A 19,355-nucleotide genomic window follows, 5' to 3' on the forward strand; every position below is an offset into this window, starting at 1 on the left:
AGTGCTAGTCTCATCACATTGTGTTAAGGACACGTGCTATCAGCATGGTTCATCGCCAATGATATTAAGCTTGATCACATGGCTGAGGCAGTGGTGGCCAGGTGACTCCAGGGCAAAGATACTGAAAGGCTGCATGTGCTCATCACAGAGGCAGGAGGGGTACTGCCCCTGGAAGTCTGCATGGTGGTGATCATGGTTACCAATGAAAAGACCCATGAAGAAAGTGAATCTCAGAGGGAAGCATTTGAATTCTGGGTTCAACAATCCCAATTCAGCTTCTAAGGCTTTGAGCTCTATTGGCTTTGGCAGAGACCAACTTTGATTCATTTCAGTGTCCTGAGTACCCAGTACAAGATTGTCTGATGAATATATAATTGGATGTTTTCCTTTTGCAAATGTATATTTTATTGAAATGAAATGCACATAACATAAAATTAACCATCATATAGTACATGATTCAGCAGCATTTACTACATATACAGTGTTGTACAACTGCCACCTGTATGTAGTTACAAATCATTTTCATCACAACAAAAGAAAACTCTGTACCCATTAACAGTTGTTCCCTATCTCTTTCTCCCTCCGGCCCCTGGTAACCATCAGTCTGCTTTCCTTCTCTATGGATTTGTTTATTCTGGATATTTCATTTAAATGAAATCATATTATATGTGACCTTTAATTTCTGGCTTCTTTCACTTAGCATAATGCTTTTGAGGTCCCTCCATATTATAGCGTTATCAAAACTTTATTCCTCTTTATGGCTAATATTTTATTTTAGGCACACCACATATTTTATTTATCCATTCAACTGTTAATGAACACTTGGGTTATATCCACCTTTTGGCTATTGTCAATAATGCTGCTGTGAACATTCCTGTAATAGGAACGTTCCTGTAAGAGTATTTGTTTGAATATCTGATTTCAACTCTTTAGGTGTCTACTAATGCATGACTGGACTTTTTTAAGAGGTGACATTTCTGCACAGATTTTTTTAGCAAGCTGATCAAACTATGGCTCTGATTATGGACCAAAGCTTGTGAAGAGGGAGTTCTGTCTTGGGCCAAGTTCATGGTGGGCTCACGTCTGCAGCACATATACTAAAATTGGGCCAAGTTCATGGTAATAACTTATTGATAGGTTAGATAAAGACAGGATGTACACATACCAAGTTCACTCATGACAAGAAGCTAGGAAAGCAATCTGAACATCATAATGCAAATCTACAATGAGGGCAAAGTATCAACTTTTACATGCGGTTTCTTTAAAAGATTCTCAAGCATAGGATATGGGAAAATTGGTTTATTAACAATAATGTAAGAAAGAAGGAACTCAGAGTTCAAGCTGACTGCAAGTGTTACCTAAGCCAATGTGGTGGCTGCCAAATAAGCAAATGTTAAGGTAGGTTGCATTAACAGAGGCCTAGCAACCACAATAGAAAAGGGCACTGTCCTTCCGTGCTCTACACCCACCTTACCAGCCTCTCTGACTTGCTGGGGTTGCTCTGAGCCAAGAGAAGGTGACCAGGCTACAAAGCCCTGGAAATCAGGTCATATGACAAGTGTGCAGAGGAGCCAAGTGGAAGCAGGGTATCTGGGACAGGGTCTTTGCTGCCCAAGGCATATAGTGCTGGCCCTGTAGAGGAAGGCTTTTACCCCAGCAGAGACTGAGCACCCTTCTCTTTTGGGTTGGGTAGGAGGAGTAAGCAAGTGAAAGACTCAGAAGAACATGAGGTGGGCCTGAGTGACTCTGACAGTAGGGTTACTGCCCTAATACTGAGAAATATTTAGCAGGAGGCAGAGGAGAGAAAGGCAGAGAGGATAGATGTGCATGGTCTCAGTCTGGTCTCCTTCTATCACTTTTCTTCCTCTTTCTTTTCCTGCTCTCCTTCTTCCTCCTTCTGGCTGTTACCAGCACCACTCTATCCTGGGAAGGGGCAGCTAAATCTCCACTAAAATTAAAGATTGTTGTTAAATGATGGGCTGAAACTAATGGAATTAGAATTTAACTGGCTGACTTGAAAAAAACCCAGAAATATTTTGCACTATTATAATGAATGACAAAAAGCAGGACACAAAATTACACATACATTATGACTAGGTCAGCATGCAAAGACAACCCATCAAACTCTTAACATCTACTACCTGTGTAAATCAGGGTGGGCAGGGGTGTTTATTTTCTGTTTTATATTTTTCAGTGTTTTTCAAATGCCGGGCAATGAAGGGTCGTTATTTCAAGAGTCAAACAAGAACAAAATGTTGTTTAATCCTTGAGACTGGATTGAACTGGCAGAGTGTGGCTGCCTCAGAAGTGGGGCCACAGCTCCTGCCTGGCCACTTCCTGCCCAGCCCTGGGCTGGCTGTTTGATTCCCTCTGCCTCATCTCTGCCCTCAGCAGATCTCCTTACTAGGCCCTGTTCCCAGCAGGCACTTGGGAAATTTCAGAAAACACCTAATTTCTTTTTGAAGAGCAATACAAATAAAGGATTTTGGACAAGGAAGGAGAGCTGGGGCTGGCTGTCAGGTAGAAAAGATCCTAAGGGTGGGGAGCCACAAGACGGGGTGCAGCCAACTTAGCTGTGCATCTGGCAGGGTGGAGCAGGACTTCTGCTTCTAAGCCAACAACGGGCTGCTGTTGTCAGCACTGGCTGGTAGGGCTCCAGCCCTGGCAGGGAAGGCAGGCTGGCCTGAAGGGGATTCCAAGGAGCCAGGCAGGGCCCATTCAGCTTGTGCTGTCTCCAGCAGCAGCCATGCAGAACCCAGATTCACTGAGCACTTCTTCTGTGCTGCCCTGGGTCGTCCTCCTCCTCCATAGCCTTTTCATCTGAGCACCCACTGGCTAGGTCAACGGCATTACCCACTTTACCTACAAGAAAATGGAGGCCCCAGAAAGGTTAAGAATCAAGGCACACTGCTTATACATAATCCCAGTGCTTTCAACCACTTTGACATACTGTCTCAAAATAGTCAATGACACTTCAGCTTCCTGCTTGAAGCAACTGGCGTGCCTCTGCCCTTCTTGGCCTTGATGTGGCCCCAATGACAGTTTGCCTGTGATGACACTAACTGTGGCTTTGAAGAATGGACTTCCTGTTTACTTCCTCCCCTCTTAGGGATAGAAGGGAGCCAGAGTAGTGATTGCAAAGACACTACCCTTGCCTCTGCTCTGGCTCCTGTGGTCTGTTCTGAGCCCTGGGAAGAAGGTAGGGGATCTGTGTCCTTCTAGATAAAGAGGAGAACCTCAGAGGAGTCACCAAAGGCAGGTTTCTGGTCCCAGGTGAGTTCCTATTGTACAGGGAATTGTGATCAAGGCCTGGATAGGACAAATGGGACTCCTTAAAGGGGCAGATAGGGCTGGGGATTTAGCTCAGCGGTTCGGTGTCCTGCCTTGCAAGTGCAAGGACCCGAGTTCAATCCCCGGTACCAAAAGTGGGGGGCAGATAGACAACATGATGAGAGGAACTTTTTATACTTCCAAGGCTCTTAGATATTGATGGAGGGAGGAGTAGTGGTGGGCAGTGAACTGGCACCTTCACCATTCTGGGTCAGATGCTTTCTGACCTGCAGCACATCTGCTCAGAGACATAACTGTGGGTGTCCTGCCACGTGCCAAGAATGAGACAGGTGGGCTGAGGACATAGTTTAGTGGTAAAGCACTTGCCCAGCATGCATGAGGCCCTGGGTTCAATCTCCAGCACCATAGGAAAAAAAGAAAAAAGGAATATAGCACAGGTGTCTGAATGGCTCCTGGTGGGTCTCCTCCTAGGAGTGGGAAAATGAGTCCCTGCAGATCTGGGTATAGCTCTCTCTGAAAAAAATTCAGGAGAATTTTGCATCATGTGTTCCAGGAAGGGGTTGTCTGGGCTGAGCACAGAGGACTCACAGTGTAATGACCAGTTCCTTCTCTGGGCAGACCCGGACCTGGGGGCTTGGTGCTGTGGCAGACACACACAAGGGAAATGCTGGAATCAAAGGAAGGGCCTACATCAGGGGATGCATACCTGGGGTCTTTACAGGACTGGTTCTTCTCTCTCTTCTGGCTCCAGGATGGCCTCTAACAATGCTAGGTCACCCGACACCCACGCCCAAATACATGACTGGTCACTGGGCACCAGGAGAGTCATAGCTGCCTCACATGGCCTGTTGGGTAACAGGAAAGAGGTTGACAGCTTGTGGGCATTGAGTAACCACTGCATTTCCTGATACTTCAAGTTTCTTTCTGCACCTTCCTCTTTAAAGGCCAGGCTGGGACTATACAGTATTCATGGCTGGATAACTGTTATTCTCTCAGCAGTCGTTTGCTCACCATCTCCGCACTGCTGTCCTGCCCTGGCCTTGGGAGACCCAGAGAGACCTCCATGGGGTTCTGCCTACTCGGGTTCCTAAAGAACACCACCCTCTACTCCTCATGGACTCCTCCCTCACATCCTTCACATGCCAGCTTCTGTTCTGTATTCCCCCGGACTTCTCCTGTGGCACCTTGTATCATAAAGGCTCCAACTGTCCATCTCCCCCAACTCCAAACTCAGCAAAGGCAGAGACTATGCCTATCCTGTGCCCCACTGTGTTGTTGGCACCTAGGAAAGTTCCTGGACCTTGGCTGCTCCTTAAACATTGTCAAATGATTTAATAAGCTCATTCAGTTCTATTTCCTTAACAGTCTGTGCATTCGTATCTCCATCCCGAACCCTGCCACAGCCTTCGCTCAGATCTCTGCTCCATCTGGACTATTGAGCAGTCTCCTGGCTGGGCAGGCCACCCCATCACCTCCATTCAATTTATTTTTCACACTAAAGGCAGAGTGGTTATTCAAAGTAGGGCCATTTGCCCTACTCAGAAGCCTTCTCTGGCTCCCCACCCTTCATGACAAGGCCACTTTTCTGGGATTAAAAAGAAAAAGACAGCAGACATGATTCATCAGCTCAGTCTGGATACTCTGAGAAAATGCTCAGAAAGACATGCAGAAGTACAAAAATTTAAACGGATGTTACATAAACTAGAGATAAGAGCCTAGGGCAAGGTACAAGGGAGAAATTGCACTAACTAAATAGTAGGTGGGGACAAATTGAGAAACACATTCTTGGATAACACAACTGCTGCTCCTCCCTCTGAAACAGAACAGCATGTATCTTACGGTGTCATTAACTGGTCATTCTGGGGCGCTGGAGTCTCTGCTTAGAGGTAATTTCTAGGTCCTTTTCTGTCCGGAATTGAATGAAACCAGCAAAAATGGTGGCAGGTAGCAAAAATAAAGGATAGGGTAAGGAAATAAACTGGGCTCTGCAGAGCCAGTTTAGGCTGAGTAAAAAGAGAAGAAAAAAAAGTCTACCTTTGGGAGTTACCTGAGGAGGGCACGAGGGCAAGTTCTTGGTGGTGTCTGTCTCCTTTTCGTGTTTTCCCATGCTTACATCACAATTAGATCAGAAGCCGCTCAAGGTCTAATAAGGAGTCCACATGTGCAGTTCTGCCCGGGTGTTCTGGGATCTTCCCATGCATCCTTTCCCAGCCAGTTTAAGCCATGCTCTGTCTTCCTATCTCTCTTTACTACAAGCTCCATATTTAAGGACAAGGACCATATTTAATTTATCTTGATATCTCTGGCACTTAGCACGGGACTTGGGACATAGTAAATACTCAATAAATAAATATCGGTTGAGTGAATGAATCAGATGATGAAATGAATTAATGAATAAAGAACCAGTGGTTCCATAGTAGATGAGGCAGACTGGTTGCCACCTACCTCTGTCTCAGGGAGACAGGAGTAGTCCTGACCAGCGGGGCTTTTGGCCAGACTCTAACAACACAGAAATGATCATCCAACTCAGAGTAGAATAGGGCACAGGTCCCAAGACCAGTGGGTAGAGTTCTGGATCTATCCGTTATTAGCTGTGTGAGCTTGAGCAAGTTACACAACCTCTCTATGCCTTACCTTTGTCATCTGTAAAATGGGGATAGTAATAGCACCTATCTTACAGAGTAATTATGAGAATAAAAATCACATGTGTCTATAAATTGAGTATGTGCACATTTGGTATAGACATACATATACAAATAAATTTACATATATATTATGCTATTTACATGCCACTTTAATTGTCATCATTGATGTTAATGCAGATGGTTCTCCTAATCCACGCCCACTCGTGAGCTTCTCTTCTTCTCTTCTCATCACTGTCTGCCTAATGGTGGAATTGAGACATTCACTGTTACGGAGCAGTACAGCACAAAGTGGAGAGGATCGGGAAGTGGTTGCTTGGCCTTTCTTTATTTCTGCCTGATCAAGATAGAATGAATAAAAACCACCAAAATAAGATCTGGGAAAAGACTGTACAGCACAAGGAAGAAGAAAATTGTTCTGAGAGTTCAGGTGAAATGACTTTCTATGAGAAAAAAAATAAAACTCAGTCATCTGCTCGGCACTCTTAAAGCAAACAGTGCTGGGTGTTTGATGTGGTGGTTATTTGTTGGGTGCTCCCAAGTGGGTAAAGGATATGAATAGGCTGTTCGTGGAAACAGAAATGCCAGCAGCTCTCAAACGTGTGAAAAGATGCTTGGTCTCACCCATAAGAGAAATGTAAACCACAACTACACTGAGGCATGATTTTCATTTATCAGATTGGCAAAAATCCAAGCATTTGATGTCAAAGGTTTGTGCGGTCTTGGAGATGTGGCTTTGAGGAATTCACACTTCTCTCACTTTCAGCAGCCTGAGATTTCCTCCCTTTCCGCCCATTGGTGCCCTGACTGATTTATGCCTGATAAATTTCTTACATACAGATCAGCACAAATTATCTAGTGCCCTCAGGCAAACTACTTATGCTCTCTGACCCTTGAAAGGTGGAGGATAACAGAGTGAAAAGCAGCCAGTGCACTGTAATAAGTGGCATATTTTATATTCTTTGGTAATTTAATATATATATGAATTTAAATACATTGTTGGACAAATCTGAAAATATATGTATAATTACAAACTTGATTTTTACTTTCTAGTCATTAAAGACAATAAATGCAAGGGAAAGAATGTATAGCAAAGAACAAAGGAAATAAAGCAATAAAGAAGCAAAAAAGACCATGTTAATTATGACATAGAATAAATTAAACCATGTGACTAAACTATGCTATGAAAGGCAAAGATTCTCACATTCTCGTGTTTAAAAACAAATTCAACTACACAGTATGTTGCTAATAAGAAATACTTGAAATAGTGGATATTAATTCTTTATGAGATATATGATTTGCGAATATTTGCTTTCAGTTTTCTTTTATTCTGTGGGTGGCCTTTTTACACTGTTGACAGTGTCCTTTGATGCACTATACATTTCAATCTTATATAGTTCACCTTATCTTGTTTATTTTTTATTACTTATGCTTTTTGTATTATTTATACATCAATTAATACTAATCCTAGTATTAATTAATCCTAGTATTAATACAACAATGTCTCCCCAATATTTTTTCTTAATTTAATATTTTATATTCATAATTATAGCTTGATATAATAAAAAAGAAATACATAACACAGAATATCTAAAGGTATTAAAATATACACATAAAAGAGACAAAAGAGTATTAAAAGGAAGTATAGGGAAGAGATATGGAACAGAAAAGGCCTTTCCTAGTATAGCTCAATATATAGAAGTCATAGAAGGAAAGATTAATAAACCACAGAAAATTAAAAGTTCTACAATAAAAATATTTTTGAATTCAATCCCCAGCACTGGGGAAAAATATTTTTGAAATACTAAGTGAAAGTCTAAAGATAAATGACAAATTGGGAAAAATCATTCTCAATTCAAGTGACATAGGATTGATCATCTTCCCAAAATATAAAAAGCCAATAAGCATAAATAAGACCAACACCTAATAGGAAAATGACTACAGGAAATAATAGAAAAGGAAATGTGGGCCGGGGATTTGGCACAGTGGTTCAGCCATCTGCCCTGCAAGCACAAGGGCCACAAGGGCCTGAGAGTTTGATCCCCATCCCTGTACCAAAAAAAAAAAAAGGAAATGCAAATGCCTCTTAAATGATTTCTTTGTTATGAAAAGATGCTTTCAAAACAAGAGAAAGGCAAAGTAAAACTACACTGAGACATGATTTTTCACCTATTGGATAGGCAAATATCTAAAAGTTGGATATAATAGTGTTGGTAATGCTATGGGAAACAGCACCTTTATATGTTGCTGAGGGGAGAAAAATTGGAACAACCCCAAGTGGGAAAAACTTAGCAGTTGTTATAGAATCTACAAATGTACAATCCTTTCAAGCAAGTGATAGCATTTATGTGGATTTTTCCTACATATATTTGTACCTGAGCAAAAAGTATATGCAAAGTTATTCATGGCAGCATTGTTTTCACTAGCAAAAAAAAAAAAACAGCAGCAACCCAAATATCCATGAATAAATGATTGGCTAATTATCAAACATCTGGATACTATGCAGCCTCAATCTAAAATGACTGAGGGAGCTTCCAATGTACTGATTTGGAAATATCCCAAGTCACACTGATAAGTGATAAAATGCAAGATCAGTGTATACAATATGCTGCATTTTGTGTTTAAAAAAAAAAGTGGAGACATTGTATTTGCACACAAATACACACACACACAATCAAAAATACACGAGAAACTAATAAAAATACTTTCCAGTGAGAGAAAAGAGAGAAATGGTAAGAAGAATGGAGACTGAGCAGATAAACGATAGGGATGGAGGGTAATATTCCTCTGCACCTCTTTTTCCCCCTATATTTCGAATTTTTGAACAACGGAAATATACTACTCATTCAGAATTTTAAAGAAAATAGTTAAGCCAGGCGTGGTGGCACCTGCCTGTATTCCCAGCACTTGGGAGGCTGAGGCAGGAGGTACTCTGTGAGTTTGAGTCCAGCCTTGGGCTACATAGTGAGTTCCAGATCAGTCTCAACTACATAGTGAGACCCTGTCTCAAAACAACCAAAAAACAACAACTGAAGGAAAACAGTTAAATGACATTGGAAGTTTACATGAAGAAGCACAGACAAACCTAAGTTTGGTTAAAAACAAATGAAGTAAAGTAGGGCATGATAATAAATAAAATTGTGGCTAAATGTGTGAAATGAGACAAAAGTGGGAGAGGTTTTACTGATAAAGCATGTAATTCACAGTGAGGAAGAACATTTACTTATTGAATAATATAGTATCAAAATAGATGAAGTGGCCCAAGATGAATGTACTTATTATGCATCACAAACATATTCGACCGAAAAAGGATGAAATGGAACTGGAGGGAGAGATTAATATAAACAAAAAAGTATTGGAAGATCTGTGACTATCAGCATGGTGGGTTAGGTGGGCAAAAAATAAGTAGGGATATACATTATCTTACAATATTATATATGTGTGTGTTACATATGTATATAGTAGAACTAGATTAATAAAATAATAAGAGGTAGAGCCCATTTTTAAATGTCCTTTCAAAATAAAGTATATGCTGCTGACCTCAATCCTTTATATACTTTCATTTAACCCTTCCCCGCATACATACAGTAAAACTGGAAAGTCTTACTACCTTTTTTCTGGCATTACTAGGAATTGAATTCAGGACTTTTGCATGTAAGTACATCTCCAACTCCTTTTTTAAATTTTGAGATAGGGTCTCTATCTCAAAGCCCAGGATGAGCTTCAACTTGGAATCTGTTATGGTTTTTATCTAGATGTCTCCCCCAAAGCCTCACGCGGTAATAGGGCTTTTCAGAGGTGGCTGGATCTAGAGAGTGTGATGCTGGGATTGATTCATGGTGTGATGCTAGGTAGCCTGGATAAAATATAAGGAAGAGAAAGAGGGCTGCTGTTGTCACTGCTTGTGGCTTGCTGCTTGTCACTACTTTGATGCTTTACTGCCTTCTGCCCATCACGCACTGTTTCTTCTCTGCTATGCCCCTCTGCCTTGGAGCCAGCTAACTATGAACTAAAACCTCTACTAACTGTGAGCTAAAACCTTTGCTCCTTTTACTTTGGGCATTGGGTATTTTGTCTCAGAAATAGGAAAAGTAATTAAGACAGAATCTTTCTGCCTCAGCATCCTGGATGCTGGAATTACAAATATTCACCACCAGGCCCAGCTTGGGTTTTTTTGTTTGTTTGTTTGTTTTCAGTACTAGAGACTGAACCTAGATCCTCATGCACACTAGGCAAGTATTCTACCACTAATCTACCACTGATCTCTTTTAAAATTTTATTTTGGGGTCACAAAATTGCCCAGAATGGGTTCAAACTTGTGATCTTCCCATTTAAAGACTTTTCCTACTTACTCTTTCCTGCCCAGCACCACTCTTGGCTCTCCCCAGACTCCATCATGATTATGTACCAGGATCTCATCAGGCACCATGATGTTTTCTCAGACATTAGGAAGACCTGGGAGATCTCAAGAGGGCTGTCTGGAGGTGGAGGTCAAGTCAGTCAGACTAAAGGTAACTTTGATGACTGGCTCCTTAATGGAACAGCCTCTGCTGAAGGCCTTGAGGACAAACATTCTAACAGCACTATGATCACTGGGGGTGGCATCCTTGTGAAGTATCACTTGTGACAAGCCAGTTTCACAAAAGAAGCCTACAAGAAGCACCTAAGTACATCAAAGATTACATAAAACTGGGCTGGAGATATAGCTCAGTTTAAAAATAAAGAAAAGATTGTATTAAATCAAAGAAAAACTAAAGAACAGAGACCAGAAAGAGTAAAACTTTTTATAACAGTTCTTTTGTTAGTTTGTTTTGAGTTTGAATTATTTTTAAATTTTTTTTATTATTATATGTTTGCAGTACATACTAAACACATTCATTGTAGGGGTGTCGATACCTATACCGTATCTTCATCCTTTTTGCTTCCACTTTTCCTACCCTCCCTTTTGCTTCCCCAATTCCCAAACTCCCTTTTCATCCTTCCAAAGAACCAGCTCTTTGATTCATTGATCTTCTGTATTGTTTTTTGGCTTCTATTTCATCCATTTCTGCTCTGACATTTTAAATTTCTTCCCTTCTATTATTTCAGATTTTGACTGTTGCTGTTTTTCTACGACCTTGAGAAGCACCATCAGATTATTTATTTGGGATCGTTCCATTCTTGTTATGGGTACATTTACAGCTTTAACCTTCCCTCTTAGAACTGCTTTCACTGTGTCCCACAGGTTTCGGTATGTTGTGCTTTCATTGTCACTTGATTCTAGGAAATCTTTTTTATTTCTTCCCTGATTTCTTCTGTGATCCACCGATTATTCAGTAGTGTGTTAATTAATTTTTATGTGTTTGGGTTGTTTCTGTGGTTTCTTTTGCTGTTGATTTCTAGCTTCATTCCACTATGATCTGATAGTATACAGACAATTATTTTGATTCTTTTGTGTTTATTTTTAAGCATGCTTTATGGCCTAAGATACAGTCTATTTTTGCTTTTTTGTGCTTTTTTTCCATTTAACTTTATTGGTATATTTTAGGTTTGCAATACAGTTACATTCATCATTGGGAACTTGTACCTTTACATGATGTACTGGTACATGATGTATTGTGGTCCTTATTTTTTCCCCATACCCCTACCTTCCCTTGATATCGTCTATTTTGGAAACTGTTTTGTGTGCTGTTTAGAAAAGTATATATTCTGTTGTGATGGATGAAAAACTGTAGATATCTGTTAAGTCCATTTATTCAGTGATGTGATTTAGTTCTGATGTATCTTTGTTGACTTTGGGAAGGGTCTGGTTGTCCTTTCTAATTGTGAGAATGGCTTACTGGAGTCCCTCACTATGACTGTATTGGTGTATAATCTGTCCTTTTAAGTCTAGTAGTTTTTGTTTTATGAAATTGAGTGTGCTGACCTCTGGTGCATAGATATTCACATTTGTCATCTCTCCCTATTGAATTATTCTCCTTATCAGTATGTAGTGGTCATCTTAGTCTCTTCTCATCAATTTTGACTTAAAGTCCGTTGTTTCAAATAAAATAGCTACTCCTGCTTATTTTCCTGTTCTAGTTGAATAGAGTATCCTTTTCTATCTTTCCACTTTTAGTCCATCTACTTCCTTTTGGAGGAAGTAAACAATATATGGTGGTGTTTTGTTTTTTGATCCAATCTGCCAGTCTCTGATTGGGGAGGTGAGACCATTGACACTGAGAGTTATTTTAAAGTGTTTATTGAACCCTGTCATTGCATTATTTTTCCAGTGCTGATTCTCTTATTTTTTCCCCTTTTGTTTAACTACTCTCCCAGTTGAATGTATACTTCTCATTTAATTCTTTGATGCTCAGTCTCTAGGGTTCCCATTTCTGCAATGCTGGTTTAGGGGTCATGAATATCTTTAGGATTTCTTTGTTATACAAAGTCTTTACTTCTCTGTCAGTTTTGAAGACTAATTTTTCAGGATATAAAAGTCTGAGCTGACAATTTTTTTTCTTTAAGGGCTTGAAAAAGTTTATTCCAAGCTTTCCTTGCCTTTAAGGTGTGTGCTAGAAATCCACAGTTATTCCAACGGGCCTACTTTTAAAGATTACTTCCTGTTTTTCTCTAACATCTTTAATATTCTCTCCTTTTGTTGAATTTCTGAAATTTTGATTATGATGTGTCTAGTTGTAGTTATTTGGGGTTCTATATACCTCTTGTACTTGAATACTGAATTATTTCCCTAGATTTGGAAAGTTTTCCACTATGATTTTAGTGAAAAATTTTTATACCTTTTGAGTTGTCTTTTAATTTTTGCCTTTATTCTTATAATCCTGAGTTGATTTCTTTTTCTTTTTTTCTTGGGTCATCTTGAAGCTGTTGAATCTATCTTGCATGGTATCTTATTATTTTTAGGGTATCAAAGAGTATATGATCTACTATATTCGCCTTGTTTTCTATTTCTGTCACTCTCTTCTCACATCAGTCCAATATGCTACCCATGCTTTCCATTGAAGTTTTCCTATCATCTATCTCTGCTTGCTTTCTTGTCATGCTTTCTAATTCTTTTCCAAAGTGGCCATTCATGTCTTACATTGTCTTAACTCAATTTTTTTGTTTCTTCTTTAAGCTCACTGAACATTTTATTGGCAAAATCCTATGTGCTTAATTAAATCCTCTTATGCAGTCACTTATATGTTTCCTCTTTCATCTCTTCAAATATTTTGAACATTTGGTTTTTGAGTTCTTGCCTATAGCTTGTTCTGCTTTAGTGTTCATGAGGTAAGCTCTGGGGGACTTTCGGGCTTTGGGGGTCAACTTTCTTGTGCTTCTATTGTTTTGGTGTTGAAGATCACTTAGGGTAAAGAAGCTCGGTCACTACTGTAGAGATCTCTTGGGTTAGATCCTGTCTCACTGTGCTACCTCTGGATTTTGATTCTATTTTGATGTTATAGTCTCGTTGTGATGTTTGAAGGTCATCATATGTGCAACCGTCTTCTGGGGGCTTGATCTCCAGTACCACTCAGAAAGGAGAAAATGAACCACAGTAATGTTGATGACACAGACAAATGAGATATTGGCATACACTAAAAGCCAATTAAAAGAATAACTATACTACCATTAATGATAGAAAATGAATCAGCAATCATAACAGAGTCAGACAAACCAGTTATGAACATGCCATAGGAATCAATAATAGCTACAACAATACCACCCTTAACAATAAAAAGAGATGTGCAATAATAATGTAGAAATAAAGACAAACCAAATATTGATTTACAGTAAATATCTAACTAAAGGCAATAACTATACCATCATCGATAATACAAAATAATTTAACAGTAACAGCATAGAGTCAATTAAATAACTGAAAATTAATAAAGCTTCATAGTATTTATAATAAAAATTGAGGAAGGGGAAAATAAAAGAAATAAAGTTTGAAAAAGAAAGAAAAGGAAGCTGAGGAGAGAAAAGTGAGATTAAAAATATGATTAAAGAATAAAAGAAAGTTAATATAATTAGGTAAAAGTAACAGAATATGACAAACAATAAAAAGAAAAGGAAGATAAGAAAAAAGACTAAAACCAAAGAGCAAAAGAAAGAAATAAAAAGAAACAAAACTACCCCCGCAAAAAAAAACAAAGAAAAAGAGAAATACCTGCAAAATTTGGTTAAATGTTTTTTTCCCAGGGCTGATGACATGAGAAGCACCTGATATGAGTTGGGGACAGTGAGTCACAATTAGAGTTTATTTTGTTTCCACACCCACTTTTTGCTGTGTGAATACTGTGTCCTGTTCCACCTTTCCTCCTGGGCATGGTCAGTCAATAACGTGGTATCTGCCTCTGTGCTTTATTCCATGCAGTGGCTCCTGGTGTTTGTGTCCTTCTATGTGTTCCAAATCATTCCTAGCTTTATGGCCTCTGGGTTCATGAAGTACTTCCTTTGCTCCAGATGCCTCTCTGTTCATACACCTCAAGATGTGGCAAATGTCCAAGCCAAGATATATCCTGATCATGTGGGCAGGTGGGAAAAGCAGAGCGACCCTGAACTCCGTGCTGAAATTTGGCAGTGAGAGGGAGTCAAGCAGTTAGCTGGACTTAGTGTTAGCACTTTCAAACACAGCCTCCTCAGAAAAACTACACAACCAGCCTGGTTTCTCACTACAGAGTGTGGTACCATTGCGTCCTTCGCAACCTGAGCTTGCCACTGCTTAAACGTCTCAGGGGATCTGCAACTAGCCCACTCCTTCACCATGACTATCCATTGCGGCCATCTCCTACCCAGTCACTGTGGTAGGGTGAAATTAGCAAAGTTATCCCATGACTTCTGATTCCCAGGGTAGTTCAGTCTTAATCAATAAACTCGTTCCCAAATGGCTTCTGATTATATCACTCCTAAGTATGGTGGACACTGAAATAAATTTCTTCTCCTACTCTAGACCACTATGCAGAGTCACTTTTGGAGTAACACCCCATGCTGTATTTGTGGCTTACAACAACCACGGGCTCCTTTTGGGGCTAATGCTGCCAGACTGTTTTCCCTGGGGTTGCAGACCTTCTCCAAGCCTACCTTGTGTGTGCAAAGACAGGACCTGGAGTTAGTACAGACTGCTTCATTCTTTTGTCTGCTTTGTCTTGAGTTTCTTCAGTTTGCAGTTTGTAGTTTTCCTGTCAGCTCTTTCTTGATTCCTGGGGCTCTATTTCCTTTTTCTCTTTGCTGAATTGTTTTCCAGGTGTCTCAAGTGCTAAAGAGGCTTTATTTTGCTGCTGGTCTTTACTTGGCCATTTTAAATCTCTATAACAGTTCTTTATTGGCATGGTTGCTCTCCTGAATGACTATGAGGGATAATGTGACATCATATAATACATGATATATGTGGCTTTCTTTCAGGATGGCATAGAAATGGAAAATGTCAAATTTGGCAATAACTCTGGCTATATCACTTATCATCATATCTGTTTGCCACTTATTAACCACACAATGCAATGACTTAAGACAAATATCCTGAGGTTTTATTCTGACCACAATTTATTTGGATTGGAAACATTGTTTTTAAGGAAATAATGTGTTCTATCAGGTTTCTACAAATAAAATAGATTTAAATTAAAAATAATAAATAAAATAAAGGTCTTCCAAACCTAACTGCTCCTCTAAAAAGAGTTTTGGTTGGGTCAAGAATAGTTAAAATTTTTATGATAGCTGAGCATGGTGGCATGCACCTATAATCCTAGCACTTGGGGGGCTAAGGCAGGATGATCACTGTAAGTTTGAGACTGGCCTGGGCTACATAGCTAGTTCAAGGCCAGCCTGGAATACATAGCAAGACCTTGTTTCAAAAAAAATTACCAATGAGTTATAAAATAATGAAAGCTTTGCATATTTAAATAAATATACATAATGCAGCCAACGTTGAATTCAGAGGAATACGACAGCCTTAAATGCTTACATTAGAGAATGATAACAAAATAGGAATTCACTTTAATAAACTTCTAGAAAAAAATACAGAAAAACTACCTCAGAGTAATAAAGAGGAAGGAAATAATAAAGATAAAAGCAAAGTCAATTACTTGGTGAACCTGACTAAGAAATAAATGCAGGTGTTTTTTAGCAATCAAACAAAAGTTCCTTAGTATGAAGTATAAAGCCCTTGATGAGTTGGCTCTTTTGAACCTCTTAACTATAAATGACAATGCCCCAACCATTTAACTCTTACCATTCTGGACCCCACTCTGTCTGAACTCAAGAGCCATACTGAGCCAGAAAAACTTTTGGGGTAGGGCTCCTGTCATTGCTCCTCTGTGACTTGTTTTCCACTGCCTTGCTTACCTACCTGCCCTGTCCAAATGCCCCCATCCTTCCAGGCTGGCTCTGTGGATCCAAACAAGCACAGCACATGCCAGCATGGAATGAGCAGTGGAGGGAACGGGTAAATCCAACATTTGTGGCAGGGTGGATGAATGTGTCAATAGGTGAGGTTCAGGCCAGCTGTGGAGTGGGAGGGGAGCTGGCTGGTGGAGGTGGCATTTGGCTGGTTCGTGAAGGAGAAAGGATTTCAGCCCACATGGAGCAGGGGAAAGGGCACCCCAGGATGAGGGAAAAGCATGACTGAACACAAGGCTGTGTGTGACAGGGCAGAATCATAGGGAAAATGGTGGGATGTTCCATGTGACTGCAGCATGGGGGGCTGGTAGATTGAGATGGATGAGTGTGGAAAAGTCAACAGGGCAGGTCACAGAGGGCTTCAGTGCTACACTGGTGACTTATGTTTCGTCCCCTCTGAGTGATGGGGGTGGCTAGACACAGGACTGTGAGGCTGGAGCTGTGGTGCTGTCATTTGCCTGAGCCCCTCCTTCACTGGGGTAGAGAACACAGGTGAGATGAAGCAGGCATCTGGGGGAGGATAGGGGATAGGAGGGGCAGATTCTGGCTCTGGGGGTCGGAGCAGGGTGTGAGAGGCACCGCACTGAATCCAGCCAGTTCCCCTTACTGATCCATTTCCTGCATGCCATTCCACCTCCATCCCAACCAGGGAGGAGCTAGGAGGCAGCTCCCAGCAGCTCCCCAGTCACCATGGAGAGTCACGCAGCTCCATCCATCTGTTTGGCCCACCTCCCACAGGGCCTCTGTGGTTATTTCTTTGTGTCAGCACAGTGGACCTCTTTGTCCTGAGCAGCCTCTCTCCACCTCCCTCCTACCCTCTCTCCCTTGCCTGTATTCCAAGAAGCACCAGCTTTGCTGAGGGACAGGCCAGGGCTCTGGCTTCCCCCACTGAATCTCTGTGCAATCCTAAAGAAGACAATTTGCTCCTTTGAGTCAAATAGGGCACTATTCTAAGGATTCAAACTCAGCAAGAATTGGCCCAGCAACAACGATGCCCATGGGGACCTCTACCCAGCCTTCATGCTGTTCCCCAGGGCCTCCTACTTATGCCTCCCACCTCATCCTGACCTTGCCTGATCAGGTGGCTACCATTCTCCCACTTGACAGATGAGCAATGCAAGGCTGGGGAACAGAGCTGGCTTTCTGGGAGTATAACCTATACAGTTATGGACATGACTTGAAGGTCTCTGTACTTGGTTTAATACTCTGCTGTCCCCATCTTGAAATTTAGTAATCTTTGAACAAGAGGCCCACATTTTCATTTTGCCCTAGGTCCTGCAAATTACAAAGCTATTCCTGCTTTGGGAGAGGTAGAACCTAGTCCAGGCTTCCTGCTCTGTAAGGCTGCCTCCCTCAGTAACTGCATCCTGGCATGCGAGGCTGCACTTAGCATCAGAGTTCCAGGCCCTACCTGGGAAACTTGAGGAGCACAGTTCCTGCCACAGAGGGAAGGAGACAGTGCAGGCCCATGCAGTGGTCTAGGCAGCAAGGAAGACAAAGCTGCTGGAATCAACCCAGCCATGTGTAACCACAGCCAACAGTGTAGGTCCCAATGCTATAGGCCAGCCATCACTTGGGAACCCAGCAGGGCCTTCCTTCCCAATAGGGTACAGTTCCAGAGCCAGGGTACCCACCACAGACTCACTGTGTGACTTTGGACTTTCACTTCCTCTTTGTGAGCCTGTTTTCCTATATGTAACATGGGAATAGTAATGCCTGAGGATTAAGTGAGATGCTTAACACGATTGCTAGCACAAAAAAGGTGATCACTAAAGAATTCTTACTCACCACAGATACAGAAGCTGGCCACATGACAAGGACGGTACTGAGTACTGGACATAACTGTGTACAGCATTCTCTCTGCCTGCCCTTGAGAGATCCTTGTTAGAGATCCCTTTTAGAGGGGGGAAATAGACACTGAGAGGGACAGCAACATGGCAAAGGCAGAGCACCTGGAACGGGGAAAGCAATGAACCAGAAAGTGGAGGTCAAAGGCAGAGAAGCATAAAGGGGACACGCAGGGAGAAGGAGCAGCAAATGTTAGGCAGGAGGTGGTCGAGGGCTCAGCATGGCCACTGAAAGGCAGAAGGCTTCAGTTTGAAGGTGTTCGGATGGCAGTGAGGGGTGACAGAGACATCACCCCAGCCAGGCTGGAGCCGGAACTAGGGAGAGGCTCTACTCCCGGCACTGATTCTCAGAGCAGGTTTTCTCAGGGGAAATGAGAGAAGTCGAAAGAGGAAAGATGAGAAGGTCTGCATGAGCCAAATGCCTCCACAGGGTTGAAAAGACAGGAAGCCTCCTAATGCAGGGGTGGGGGGAGCCAAGGCCAGGGCTTTGCCCCCCCGCCGACCTTCTGTGTTAATGGAACCCTCCCTATGCCCCTATGGCTCCATTACCCACCTCAGAGGGACCATTACACTGCCTGGGCCTTCACTGCAAGCCTGCCCTGGCCCCTGGGTTCAGGGGAGGCTTCTTCAATGCTACTCTACCCCTTGGCAGGTGCTTGTGTGTGACTCACTAGGTCTCAACTTCCTGGTTGGATCAATGTTTGAAATTCTTTTAGTCATAGAATCTTCTGTGTGCTTTCAACAATTTTTTTTTTACCAGGAAATGTAAATAAGTAAAATCATAAAAGCAAAGGTGCTTAAGTTGAAGCCAAGTGGGGATACTCTGGGTTGTATGAGAAGAGGACTCTGTTGAGGATGTGCTAGACTTGTGTTAGACCTCCAAAATCTCATCATGGACGTGTCTGGAGAAATGTTAGGGAAGCTGAACTTCCAGCCCCTCATTGGAGGAGCTACTAGCTCCTCAAACCTGGGGAACTCAGTATGGATCATGGGCAAAACTCTGAAAAAAAGAACTTTAGACAGGCCCGCAGATAAGGATTATTATTACTCTATTTTGCAGAAGTGGAGCCCGGGGCTCAGATAGAAATCACAGGAGAGATGAGACAAGACTGTGGGGTTCTAGGACAAGGCTCTTTCCTCTGCTTTCCAGGCCTAAGTCATCTGATTGGCAGATCAGACACCATGTATCTCTGGGATACAGTTTCTTTTTTTTTTTTTTTTTTTT

The 19,355-nt window shown here is 41.5% G+C and overlaps 1 long non-coding RNA gene across 4 annotated transcripts in view; it reads right to left on the reverse strand.

The window, feature by feature from the left end:
• Positions 1 to 391: 391 nt before the first annotated feature.
• LOC104847702 overlaps positions 392 to 19,355 on the reverse strand; it is a 20,453-nt gene continuing 1,489 nt past the window's right edge. The window contains exons 1-3 of one of the 4 annotated variants that reach the window (XR_776219.2): positions 18,072 to 19,332; positions 3,998 to 4,136; positions 392 to 2,862 (exon numbers count right to left, since the gene is read on the reverse strand). This is a non-coding gene — a long non-coding RNA (uncharacterized LOC104847702). Of the gene's footprint in view, positions 2,863 to 3,997; positions 4,137 to 5,338; positions 5,623 to 6,077; positions 6,146 to 18,071; positions 19,333 to 19,355 lie in introns of those variants that run through there. The other 3 variants (XR_004517440.1, XR_002024697.2, XR_002024696.2) reach the window with 3 other exon arrangements.

This window comes from Fukomys damarensis, unplaced genomic scaffold (assembly GCF_012274545.1).
Source record: "Fukomys damarensis isolate Sample0158 unplaced genomic scaffold, DMR_v1.0_HiC HiC_scaffold_16, whole genome shotgun sequence".
In the NCBI taxonomy this organism is placed as follows: domain Eukaryota; kingdom Metazoa; phylum Chordata; class Mammalia; order Rodentia; family Bathyergidae; genus Fukomys; species Fukomys damarensis.